General features: G+C 31.4%; 1 long non-coding RNA gene across 12 annotated transcripts; it reads left to right on the forward strand.

The window, feature by feature from the left end:
* Nucleotides 1-1,983: 1,983 nt before the first annotated feature.
* Nucleotides 1,984-7,036, forward strand: LOC102583493 (uncharacterized). 12 transcript variants are annotated; one of them, XR_001471680.1, is made up of 5 exons: nucleotides 1,985-2,415; nucleotides 2,506-2,570; nucleotides 2,794-5,135; nucleotides 5,234-5,633; nucleotides 6,766-7,036. It is a non-coding gene; the product is annotated as an uncharacterized lncRNA (long non-coding RNA). The 12 variants fall into 12 exon arrangements; XR_001471676.1 differs by having other exon boundaries at nucleotides 1,985-2,217; nucleotides 2,368-2,415; nucleotides 2,506-5,135; XR_001471678.1 differs by having other exon boundaries at nucleotides 1,984-2,436; nucleotides 2,506-5,135.
* The last annotated feature ends 6,117 nt before the right edge of the window (nucleotides 7,037-13,153 follow it).

Raw genomic sequence — 13,153 nt, forward strand, 5'->3', positions numbered from 1 at the left:
CAACACATATCTTACACGAATATTTCAACATAAAGCCCTAAATAATTTAAAACCCTGATTGTGTCTATTGCATAACCTAAAACAGATTATCATTAATTACAAAAAACACGATAGTAATATCTCAAAGTTGAAGCAATAAAATAATTGGATATTCCCATAGCTAGATTTGGGACTTCAACAAGAGAGAATACAAATATTAATCATGAATCTGCAGGTACATAAACCTCATTTGTAAATCTCTTGTTAAATGTTTTGTTTAGTTGCACCAAAAATTAAATGTGATTTATGCTACTTAAGAGGAATTAGGCGGGTTACACTTGTATATATATATAGTTGCCTTAAATATTATTAATAAAATAAAATTACATATACTAATTATGACAATGTCTGAATAACCTATTAGTTTCAGAATAATCTTGCTATGTGCTTAAATATTTTAAAATAATACTCTAAAGTCTTACATATATTGTAACAGTAATAGTTACAGTGAAATATAGGCAAAATTCAATTTTTCACTTAGGTTAAATCACAAAAATTGTTCAAATGAAGTATTTTTCTCTTTTTAAATGTTTCTACTTGACCTAGATCTGGATTGGTTAGATTCCTAGATTTTTAACTAAAGAAATGATACCATTTTTTTAATATAAAAATAAAATTTTCTTATAAAAAATCATACTTTTGATCAATAGATAGAGACATGACTCTCCCATAATGGCTAAAAATGGCACGTGAGTCACCACAATTCACCATAATAATAGTATTTTTCCCCGTTAGAATCACCAGATGGAGCCTCCGATTTCAAAGTGTTGTGGTGGACAGCCACAACGGATACATATACCACACAAATAACATGTACCAAAATTCATCTCATCAATCCTTTCGAAACATATCTTCAACACTCTTTCCATGCCTCGTTGACCCTCTCACATTTCAATTGGTGTCATCTCTGACAAGAGATATTATCGTTGCTGCTATTGCGCGCTACCATTTAAGATCTACCTCGTAATCATAAACTCTTCTTGGAGTACAAGGTGCATTCTATCTCTACATAATGCAGCTATCTGCATCAATAATTTTCATAACCGTTATAAGAATTGGTCCTTATTAGCTATTTAATTTATGTCCACTTTAATCTCAGCTATTACTACTAAAATGAAAAAAAGAAGAGGGAAAATAGTTTTTTAGTTTAGTTTCTTTTTACATGAGGTCTATCATGTCCATCGTAAAAAAAAAAATTAATGGTGCGATGTTGATTGACATAAGGGGAGCAAAGATTTGGCCAAATAGATATCATATCTTCCATTGAACTTCTTTTTCCAAATAAATAAACTGCTCCAACCATCGATACCGGTTCTTTTGGTGCGCCTGTTTCTGATGTTGTCGAATTAAAATCACTCATCCTAAAATTTGGTACAAGAAGACAGATGAGGAAGAATTAATCAACAAAGAGGGTTGAAATAAGAATTGCAGAAGCCTTCTCGGAGAAATCGTCACTAGTGAAAATATTACACAGATATATTGATATTTATTTAAGGAGTGTGGAGAAGTGCCAAATACACATATTGTATTTTTGTAATCTTTGTGGATGAAAGACACTTGTGAATGATTTGAAACATAAGTTGCTAATCAAACCGAACCGACACCCCTAATAAAAAAAGAAAAAAACTACTCCATTTATTTTGTATTAAAACCGTCCATTTTCATCATCCCAACATACCATAATGTTTTTTATGCATAAAAAAAAATAAAAAATCCCCTATATATTCCTATATTTTGTCCTTATTAGTCTTGAAGGTTACAATAGTACATGGTATCCCTGGTTCATATTACCCTTATATATAAGCCAACAAGAAGAGTACCAACACAGCTCTACAAAGTTGTACCAATAGTATCAAAAATTGTACTGTACCATTAAGCCCTATTCACTATTGAATAAACACGTGGGCTACACGTGTCCTTCTACATGCTTTAGTTTTCAATTATTTTCCTATGGTTCTTTCACCAATCTATCATCTTTTCAGTCATTTTCTACCTTTCTATTTTTTATTCTCATTCTCTCTCTTGATGGAGAAGTCGAAAAAGTGACTTAGAAATGGAGGTATTACATTTTCGGAGAGGAACATCAAATTGATGGAAATATAGTGAAGAGTGATTTCAGTCCCCGGTTGGAACATTAATTTGGTGATGAAATTTCACATTTGACTATCGAAATGGGAGGTAATCTTTCAGTCCAAGTAAATTTTTGTGTTTTCCTTTCAGTTTTTGGGTTTGATTATTTTTCCCGAGATATTGAATTCTTATTTATCAAAGTCAAAATTATCTTTTATTTTTATGTTTTTTGATTTGGGAATTGGAGAAACTTTACAGGAAGCCCGTCATTATGAAATGGATGCAATAAGGAAGAAAGAGAATTAAGTAAAACTCACTAGAAATCTTGTGAGCATTTGGCTTTAACTGATTTTGCACATGCATGTACTCATTCACTATTTTGTCTCAATTTCTTAGGTGTAGAATGTATTAGAAGAATTCAGTGAGAATATAGAAAGGCTCTGTGAGAAAAATTCTCAAAGGTTAGTACTATATATATCCAATAGTCATTTTTTGGAGATTATCTCCCCTTTTTTCTCCGCAATTTTGTCCTGTTGATAAGTTGGAGATTTGATTGGTTCCACATACTTCTGAACAATCTGCTTCTGTAAAGTTCAACTTTTTTGCTAAGCAACATATTTGTGTTCTTTCAAATTCACAAATATTGATTATTTATGAAGTGAAGTGAAATTATTTATCATATAGGACTCGACAACGTGAACAAGATATCACCTTCAGGTCATTTAGGTTGGGCCTGTATTGACTAATTTGGTTGAAGGTTGAGTATTTGTGGTCTCTCTCTATAATGTTTATACTCATGGCTCGTGGGGTGGTTGTACACTCTTGTCATCACTTACCCAATTATATATTTATCATATGTAGTCTAGCTGGAACATGTCTTCACTTATACAACTATGTATTTATTGTACGTAGCCTGTCTGGAACAAAATGATCAATATTGTTTGAAGGTATATGAGCTTATTTTTTTCGTACATGTACATAAAAATGTCATGCTCTATCCATATAGTTAAATTACTTTAGTTGTATTGTTAAGGTGAAAAAGACGACACCGAATTCAACTATGTTGGGCTGCTAAGATTTTTTTGGATTGGGGGGGAGGGGGAGGGAATGCTTGTTGTGCTACTTAAGCGTTTTTCTCTTTTTATGTGTTGGGGTGGTGCTTTTTGTTGTTGTTATGCTGTTGTGTTTGTTCAGAGTCTTTAGATTAAGAGCTAGGATGATTAAAGGTGACATTTTAGGATGTGTAAGTGTTTAGTTGAGGTGCTTCTTAGAGTTCATGTATTTATTCAATTTGTATAGTAAAATTGGTTAGATGAACCTGATAAGGGTGGTAATCCTCAAAAGTTATCTTTTTTTTCTTCTTTATCATTTCTTGTTGTTATATCCATGTTTCATCAGGTGACATGAAGTTTGGGAATGTCCTTTGTTCCAATCTGGACCTTTTATGCTACTTTGAGCTGTTTTTTTTTCTCTCTTTCTTTCCTTTTATTGTGGTGTTGGTGTTGTTTTATTGTTATTTTGAGCTTGCTTGATCAGATTTCTCTTCAAGTGTTGTAGCAATTGCATCACAAGTTTGATGAAATTTTTCAAAAATGATTGAATCTGCCACTTTTCTTTATTTGTTTCTAGAGTGAAGGCTGAAAAAATTACCTGAACTGAAGGAGAAGTGAGTTTCTTATCTGAAATATCACTATATGTTCACATAGGAGAAGTAAACTATTGATGGTTGACTTGTGTTTTGACAAATAGTTGGTGATAGTTCATAGTTCAGTGATGAAATTCAAATACCGAATACTTAAGGTGTGATTTTTGCCATTGACTCTTTGTTTCTCATTTCTTGCACAATGGTTGTTTGGTTATTTCCTATTAATGAAATAATAATGTATATGAACTTGCATGACCTTTATTGTGAATTATAATCTTCCAAACTACTTATTTTGGCTTCTCCGGGAGGTGATGGACAGATGCGAAAAAGAAAAGTTAGTGTATGACTCATGTTGGATGGCAATGTCAATATTACAGATGGTTGCAAAACACTTTCAATGTCATGCATTTATATTTATTTTTTACAATTATATATCAAGTAAAGAACATATTTTGCCAAGTTCTTTTTGGCAGTTTTTTGGCAGAGTCCATAGAAACATGCCTTTGATTTAGATTGTGTCACGAGTCGTTCTCTCTACTAACTGTCAGAATAATCCGAAAGTCAATCATTCCCAGCTTTGATATGAAGGTATGGGGGAGATCAAAAGGGAGTATGTTAGTCAAATAGAGGGCTCTCAGGTGCATATCCTGTTTCTCCATTTGTACGAGTACATTATTTTTTGTAGAACAATAATAACAATCAATACCATAGATTCATAACTATAAATTGCTTATTGCAAATATAGCAATAACAGAAAAGGCAAGATTCTTACCTCCTCCTTGCCAACTTCTACATACATCTCCCTACATGATTCATATAATTGTAGCCAAGGTAAGAAACAACTGTACAAGATAACTTGACAATACTCTTATTGTTATAAACTCTATCCCTCCCCCTATTACAAGTTCGATAACACTACAAGCAAGAGCAAAATTGTATGATCATTTGAAGAAAATAAAAGATGTAGCTTTTAAACTCTGCATAAAGGATTTGTTTTTCTCATTCCAATGCTTCAATGACAATTTTCTTACTAGGAGCACTGAGCACAAATTATTGTATCATTGAACACACTAAATCACCATTTAAAGAAATAATAGTAATGAGAAGCTTAGATGAATTGTCAATTTTCTATTCTTTGACAAGTCTAATAATTCAAGTATTTAAGAATTTTAATTAGTTTATCCTCTCTTAAAATTTTATTGAGGACTCTTTTAGCAAAGAGAAGTCTCATCGACATCGGACCTTATTTAATAATTCTATTCGAGTATTAAAATGAAGATATTTTTTTAGATGTTAATGGAACTCTTTAACATCCTTGCAGACTAATTAAAGAAAGAAAGAGGCAAGGTATTAAGAATGTATTCAGTGCTACTTCAATCAAGTAAGTTTTACTTTTTCTGGTGATTATTTTTATTTTATTATGTAATATGTGGAATATGGATGGAGAGATTTTATCTACACCCTCTTTTTTTTTTGTAGACATCTTAAGATATCCAGCCATTTTTCGAGGAGTTTACTTTAACTATTGTCATGTCATGGGAGATGAAAACTCACCAAATCTTTTTAGTTCGTCTTGACTTTGTATTTGTTTATATTATGCACACTCTATAGAGTTTCACATTCTCATGGATTTGACTCCTTTGTGATTCAAATACATCTGGTATACTCACTAATTAGTACTGTTGGATCCTTGCTCACCTATAGTTATATTGTTGAGTGAGGCAAGTAACTGAGAAAAACAATTAAATTCCAAAAACAGAACAAGAAGGAGCCAACCCATGAAAAAGGGAAAAACATTCAAGTTCCAGAAACAGAACAAGGAGGAGGCCAAATCATGAAAAATGATTGATTTCAAATTCTCTAATTTTCAAGACTTAAGGTACAATTTCACATACCTTTTTCAGGTTTTTGAAATTGTAGGTCTCTTTTTCTTGAAAACAAACCACAATGTTCTATTTTGAATGGTGTTGTAGTAGTATTTAGTAGTTATTCTTGGATAGAAGTTACAGTTTTAGTATTAGATACAAAAAATTTAAAATACTTCACCTGTAGAGTCGACTTTATAGTAGTTCTGGGATTGAGAGACTAATGATGGTTGGGAATGATTTGGTAATATTCTTTCCCTTAATGAGGTATTATGTGTGATTTTGACACACATAATATCTAATGAAGAAGGTTTTACATATTATGTGATTATGCATGTGGGATAGGTTTTGCTTAAAAAAATTGTCGTTCAGATTTTCATTTATTGAATTGATAATCTTAAGTCGAGTAGTAAACTTAAATGAAAGGATACAAACATAGCTATAGCATGCTTTTATCTCTGTCACACACTCAAACTATTAATGTTAGAGTTAAGGTTAATGGCTAAGCGGGTCTAACAGATCTATGTACTCCGTCCCTCTATATTATCATTTTTAGTTTTACTTAGTTGTTCATTATCACTTTATTAGATTCAGAAGCTACCATCTTTGCTGAGCTTTGTAAATCAAATAGCATTCTGTAATATATGATTTTTAGGAGGACAAGAAAAAAAATTGTCCATAATATCTTAAGACTGCTTCCTGTTAAGGATAGTCAAGGAGGAAAACAATGTGATTGAGATGACACATGTAATTTTATTTTTCCCTCTTTTTTTTGTTAAGATAAATGAAAGTCCAGAGATAAATTCTTCCCTCCATATATCATTTTACTTGTCAAAAGAAAAAAGAACTTGTCACCTAAAAATATATCACTTAATGAATTTATATTGAGTAGAGATTTTGGCTCAATTTTGCTAAAAGAGGACTTGAGCAAATGTGTACCTTTATAAGGTGTTCGTAGTGTAGATAAGAACATACATAGCAAGTCAAGTCGGTAAGATGGAAGTTGGCTTTTAAAAGAACTACTTAATTAACTTCTATTTTTATCACCTTGATATAAATATGCAGTTTGTGCAAATAAGAAGTTGATAGACTTAACAAGAACTTGTGCTGATTATTTTTGGTGTGTGCACTTCAAATAATTTGCAGGGAACAACAAATAGTAATGTCTGGGCACAGAAGAGTTAGATATGTACAAAAAGTTGAAAAGTTGATGTTCTCCATAGTACATTGGATAGTCCAGATGTTGACACATTATTAGTAATGTCTGTAAATGCAGAATGTTTCTAACAACTTCGAGCATTCTCCCTTTCTTACTTTTTGATTATTTCGTTTGGGTGCAAATTTGAGTCAATATTTTATGTAGTCTACCTTATCAATGATTTTGCAGATGCTTGAGTGAATACATTTTATTTCCATACTTGATCATCCCTTTCGCTAATTCATATACACAATTTGAATAAAAAATTTCTTTGCAATAAATATAGCTGAATAATTTTCAGCATACTTTATTATTTATCGAGAAAAAATCAACTATGTTGGGCCCGTGCTAAGCACGGGCCATGCCCTTCTAGTCTATATATACATATATTTTTGTAATCTGCACCTCTTTTTATGCATTTTACATTTCATTTGTTCGCATCTGTTACCTGCATTTGTTTATTTCTGATAAAATAAATCCTCAATTTCTCAACTAGAGACTAGACTGACAAAAATAATGACGAAGTAGAGAGTGGTTTCGAGAAAAAAAAATCTATTTGGTTAGAATTTGCTACTTGTTTCTTTTTGGTGTGTGAAAATAAGGTGTTGCGATTATTTGTTGAGTTTCTGAATCGGAAAAATGACAGTCTAACATAAATACATTTCATTTTTCAACCAGTTTTTCCGTCTAGTCAAAAAGTACTTTTTTTTTGCTAAAAGTCAAAAAGTAATTATTATTATACTTATAAAATGCCCAAACAAAAAAGTAAAAACAAAAAACTATTATTTAACTTTTTAATTCTTTTTCTCAAGAATTAAATTTGTAGACGAAATCATTATTTTTATTTCTTATATTTAAATAATAAAAAATTGGTGTGTTTGTTAAAAAAAACCAATAAATTGAGAGATTATCATTAAAATTATGTTGCACAAAACTAATGTTTACCTAATGAATTACTACTCTCAATCAATTTTCTCTAAATTAAAATGAATACAATTTTTATATAATTAATTTAGTGTACGTGCTTTGTACATGTGTATTACGATCAATAAAATTATATATATAAAAAAATAAAATAAATAAAAAATTGTGATTGATTTTAAACTATATATTTTATATATTTAAATGATATAAATAAATAGGAATAAGGGTCTGAAAAATATCCCAACTTTGGTCGGATTTATTGTTGCGATACTAAACTTTCATAAGGACCTATTACCTCCCTAGCAACTTTGGTCGGATTTGTTGTTGCGATACTAAACTTTCATGAGGACCTATTACCTCCCTAGACTATTTAATACCGTATTTTAAACATATATATTTTTTCACGTGGACATAAAAAATAATGCAAAATTATAAATAGTAATGTGTCCACGTGAGCACATATATACCTTTAAAATACACTATTAAATAGTTCAGGGGGGAAAAAATACGGTATTAAATAGTCTAGGGAGGTAATAGGTCCTCATGAAAGTTTAGTATCGCAACAGCAAATCCGACCAAAGTTAGGGTATTTTTCAGACCCTTATCCCAAATAAATATTTGTTAAGAAATGTCTTATAAAAACCCGCTTATAAAAATCATACCCTGTGATCAATATATAAAGGCATGGCTCTCCCACCATAATTTGCCATAATAATAGTTTTCCCCGTTAGAATCGCCAGGTGGAGCCTCTGATTCCAAAGTGTTGTGGGCATCCACAAGGGATACCTATACCACACAAATAACACGTAACAAAATACATCTCATCAATCCTTTCGAAGCATATCTTCAATACCCTTGTCCACACCTCCTTGACCCTCTCCTATATTTCAATTGTTGTTGTCTTTGACGGGAGTTGCAACTGCCACCACTTAAGATCTTTCTCATAATCATCAACTCTTCTAGAAGTACAAGGTACATTCTATCCCTACATAATCAAGCTACTTGCATCGATAATTGTTGTAACCGTTACAAGTATAGATCCTTATTCGCTATTTAATTTATGTCCACTTTAATCTAGTCTACTACTAAAATGAAGAATAAAAAGAGGGAAAATAGTATATATTTTTTGTAGTTTCTTTTACATGAGGTCCACCATGTCCATCAAAAACAACAAAGAAATCAACTGGGCGATGCTGATTAATATAAGCAGAGCAAAACTTTGGTCAAATAGATATCACATCTTCCATTGAATTTTTTTTTTCACATTAAATATACTGCTCCAACCATCAGCACGGGTTCTTTTGGTGTGTCTGATCCTAATGTTGCCTAATTAGAATAACTCCTCTCGAATTCGGTACACGGAGATTGATGAGGAAGAACTAATCAAAAAAGAGGGTTGAAATAAGAATTGCAGAAGCCTTCTCGGAGAAATCATCACTAGTGCAATTATATATTGGCATTTATTGAAGGAGTGTGGAGAAGGGCTAAATACACTTATTGTATTTTTGTAATATTTGTGGATGAAAGAAACCTGTGAAAACAAGGTGTTGCAATAATTTTTTAAGTTTCTGAATCATAAAAATAACAGTCTAATATAAATACATTTCATTTTTCAACCAGTTTTAGAGTCATAAAAGCTTACCTAAATGATTTAGCACAAGAAATCCTTCAACAATCGCCTTCAAGGTTTCCCAAGCTCAGAAATGGAAAACAAGGCTTAAACCCCGAAATTTGCAGGTCAAAACTGCTCTATGATGTCTCTAAAGCGACATGGGGTTCACAAAAGTGAACCCTACAAAAGGGCGCCTCTCGCAAAAGCGAAGCCCCTTTCGCTTTCACGAAAAGGCTCTCGCTTCTGTGAAGGTCGCTTAAGCGACTAGCCTTCGCAAAAGCGAGGCCTGCAGATACTAACACACACAACCAACTCTCAAAACATCGAAAGGACCCTCGAAACTCATTCTGAACCCCGTGCACATAAATTCCATATGTAAATCAATTAAACTCAACATTTCAGGCCTAATGAAATCGTCAAAACACAAATTCGAGGTCTCCTTGACTCAACATCCGTAAAAACTACAAGAAATCAACTTAATGCCTAAAAAGCTAAAACAAGCTTGGGACCTCTCAAAAAGCAACCAACACCCCACCTAGGCCTAAAATCATCCCCCAAATCCGAACACCGAATGTTGACCAAAGTCAAACCAAAGGATAAATTTCCACAATTTCACAATTTAGGACCTCAAATCCACAAAAGGACTCATAATCCAAAACCAACAACTCTCAACGATCTGATTGCACATTTCGAGACTGATGAAATTGATAGAATTTCATTTTGACACTTGAACTCCAAAAGACGCCGAAAATCACTTTCTTAATATCTTTAGTCTTTTAATCTCAAAACTTACAAAATTCTCAACTCTAAACTCAAGGTTTGAAACCAACTTTCAAAACTCAGTCATACAAGACTCGGGATCGATTTCAGTAGGGACAAAAAGGTCAATTCACAACACTTTTAAAAAATGACCAACCGAGTCATTATATATTTATAATTATTTTTAACATTTTAGTTGTTTTAACGTTCTTTCCTTTTTCATTCTTGTAATTTACACCTTATTTGGATGGTTATATTGTATTGTTGGTCTAAATACAATATTTGTTTTGATTAGTTAAATTATATTATATCGTATTGTTTAAATCCATCATTAGAAAACGACGAAACAATCCATTTTATATAACGATCAATTTAATACGATGCATTATGAAATAATACGTAATACAAATAAAGTTTTATAGTTATTTTAACATTTTACTTCATTAAAAGTGTTATAGTTTTGTGATTTTAATGAAGATAATGTTGAAATAATTATAACACTTCGTTTGGATGATTGTTACGTATTATTTCATAGTGTATCATATTAAATTGGTGGTTATATAAAATGGATCTTTTCATCGTTACCTAATGTTAGAATTAAACGATACGAAACAATATAATTTAAATAACAATAAAAATAAACATTAATGTATGTAGACTAACAAGTACAATCATCCAAACAAGGTGTAAATTACAAGAATGAAGAAGAAAGAATGTTAAAATAACTAAAAATTTAAAATAACTAGAACCATAGTTTTAAAAAATGTTAAATTAAATAAAGAATGAAAAATAATTAGGTCTGGTAGCAGCGGTAAGGCGCAAAATCCGTCATGTGCCTTTCTCATTTTCTCCATTACTGACGTAAATGGCAAGGCATGTGGGCTCCTACGCCTTTACCCTTTTGATTTCTTTCATAAATTATTTTCCCTTTTGAATTTTTTGATCAATTTTGAGGTACTTTTCGCTCTAGACTCGTTCCTTTTGTGTACAAATAAAAAAAATGTAAAATAAAAAAATTTCATTCATTGAAAGATTAAATATTTAAATAATTGTGATTTTTGTATTAATAGAGTGGGAGTTTTGAAAATGTTCTATTAAAAAATATAATTATATGATCTCGATAAATGAAAATCATAATTATATTATCATTTGTAAAAATTCTAGATTATATAAATTCGAGTTCGGAGCCTAAAGGTTCAAAAATTATTGGCCAAAAATTTCAAAAGGGCAACATTTAAATGGTAGGATAAACACCGTGTAAGTTAAGGTAAAAATATGCAAGGCACAGCTCCCTATGCGCATGCGCCTTGTAAGGCGCATAGGGAGGTGCGTCCTTGCCTATTGATAAAAAAAAAAAATTCATTGCAATATATTTTTTTCCATTAGTATTTAGCTTTCTTCACTAATGAAATATGGAAAATAGTTGAACTTCAATACAATTTTAATGCATGCATAATATATTTCTAGTTTCACCAAGAAATGTTTCTTTTCCTTATCTAATACCAAAATAGGGCTATTGTTTTCATCAGCGGATTGAGTCTAAATATGTTGGAGAATAAGTTAAAAATGTTGGAGTTCATCCTGCTAAAAGCTGGTTGAAAATTGGCCAAGCGGAATAACGGATCCTTCCAACAATATTATGTTCTCATAGATGCAACCTTCGTTTTCATCATGAACAATACTATCATTTTATCCAAAGCTCACATGAACTATATGTACTACAATGATTTATTTTTTATCAATAGACAAGGACGCACCTCCCTATGCGCCTTACACAGACCTGCGTCTTGTAAGATGTTGTCAACTCACGCCTTATAAGACACAAAGGGAGTTGCGCCTTGCGTATTCTTACCCTAATTTACACGGCGTTTATCCTATCATTTAAATATATTTTTTTTCTTTTTTTTTTAGCGTCTAACCATTTTTTATTAAAACAAAAATCCTCAGCAGAAATAAGTACAAGCAAGGGGGGCTAGGCCTTACCTTGTCAATCCTATGAGGTAACAGACCTCTACTAATTAACAAGCATGAAGAAAATAAGAGCTAGAGAGAACTAGATATTCTATGATCATCACAGAATTCTTAATACACTCTATGATGATATTACAAATGAGAATACTTAAATAATGCACAAATATAAAATCCAAGAAGAAAGTTGAGTTATCATTTAAATGTTGCCTTTTTTATTCTCAACGTATTTTTATTGCCCTTTTGGAATATTTGGCCAATTTTTGGCTCCGAACTATCCTCCAAGCTAGCAAGGTGCTCAGAGGGTCGAACTGGATAAATAAGAATATATTAGGACAAGTTAATGTGGAATGCCTAATTAATGACAATGAAAAATACCTTCTGCTCACCTCCAAGCTAGAAGTTATTCTGTAACAAGATATCATTTTATTTTGTATAGAGACTTTGGAATGAGCTGAGTTAACATGATATGATATATAGCCTGTATGATCAAGTTTCAAATATCAACTTGTTTTGAATAAATATGTTTTTTAAAATACTTATAATGAAAAGCAATTTATTTCGATAATTAATTTGAAAAGCATTGTTAAACAACAATTATTATTTGATCATGTTTTTAAAAAGTGCTTCTAAAAGTTACTCGAAAATGCTTTTTGAAAGAAAAAAAATACTTTTGTGGAGAAATTACTTGCTTCAACATTTGCTTCTCCTCAAAAATATTTTTTATTTTCCTAAATGCTTGGCCAAATATCTAAAAAAAAAATTTTAAAAAAACAAATACCTTTGACCTTGGAAAATCAAGTTTGACCAACCAGACTAATTAGAGATGCATGTTAATGAAATTTTTCAGTCATGCGAAAACTAAATCAAGATTAAGATTGAATATCACATCATTCATGGCCATAAAAAGCTACATGCTAAAAGCAACTTAACAGAAAAAACAAATTGCAGTCATTAATGCAAATACAAACCATAGTCTTTAAGCTTCCTCTATAAGAGAAAAACTTATAAGCAAAGTTTAATAAACCATCTCCAACTTGGTTAGTTATATACTAACTATCCAAGATATTCAA

Source organism: Solanum tuberosum, unplaced genomic scaffold (assembly GCF_000226075.1).
Source record: "Solanum tuberosum cultivar DM 1-3 516 R44 unplaced genomic scaffold, SolTub_3.0 scf00414, whole genome shotgun sequence".
NCBI lineage: Eukaryota > Viridiplantae > Streptophyta > Magnoliopsida > Solanales > Solanaceae > Solanum > Solanum tuberosum.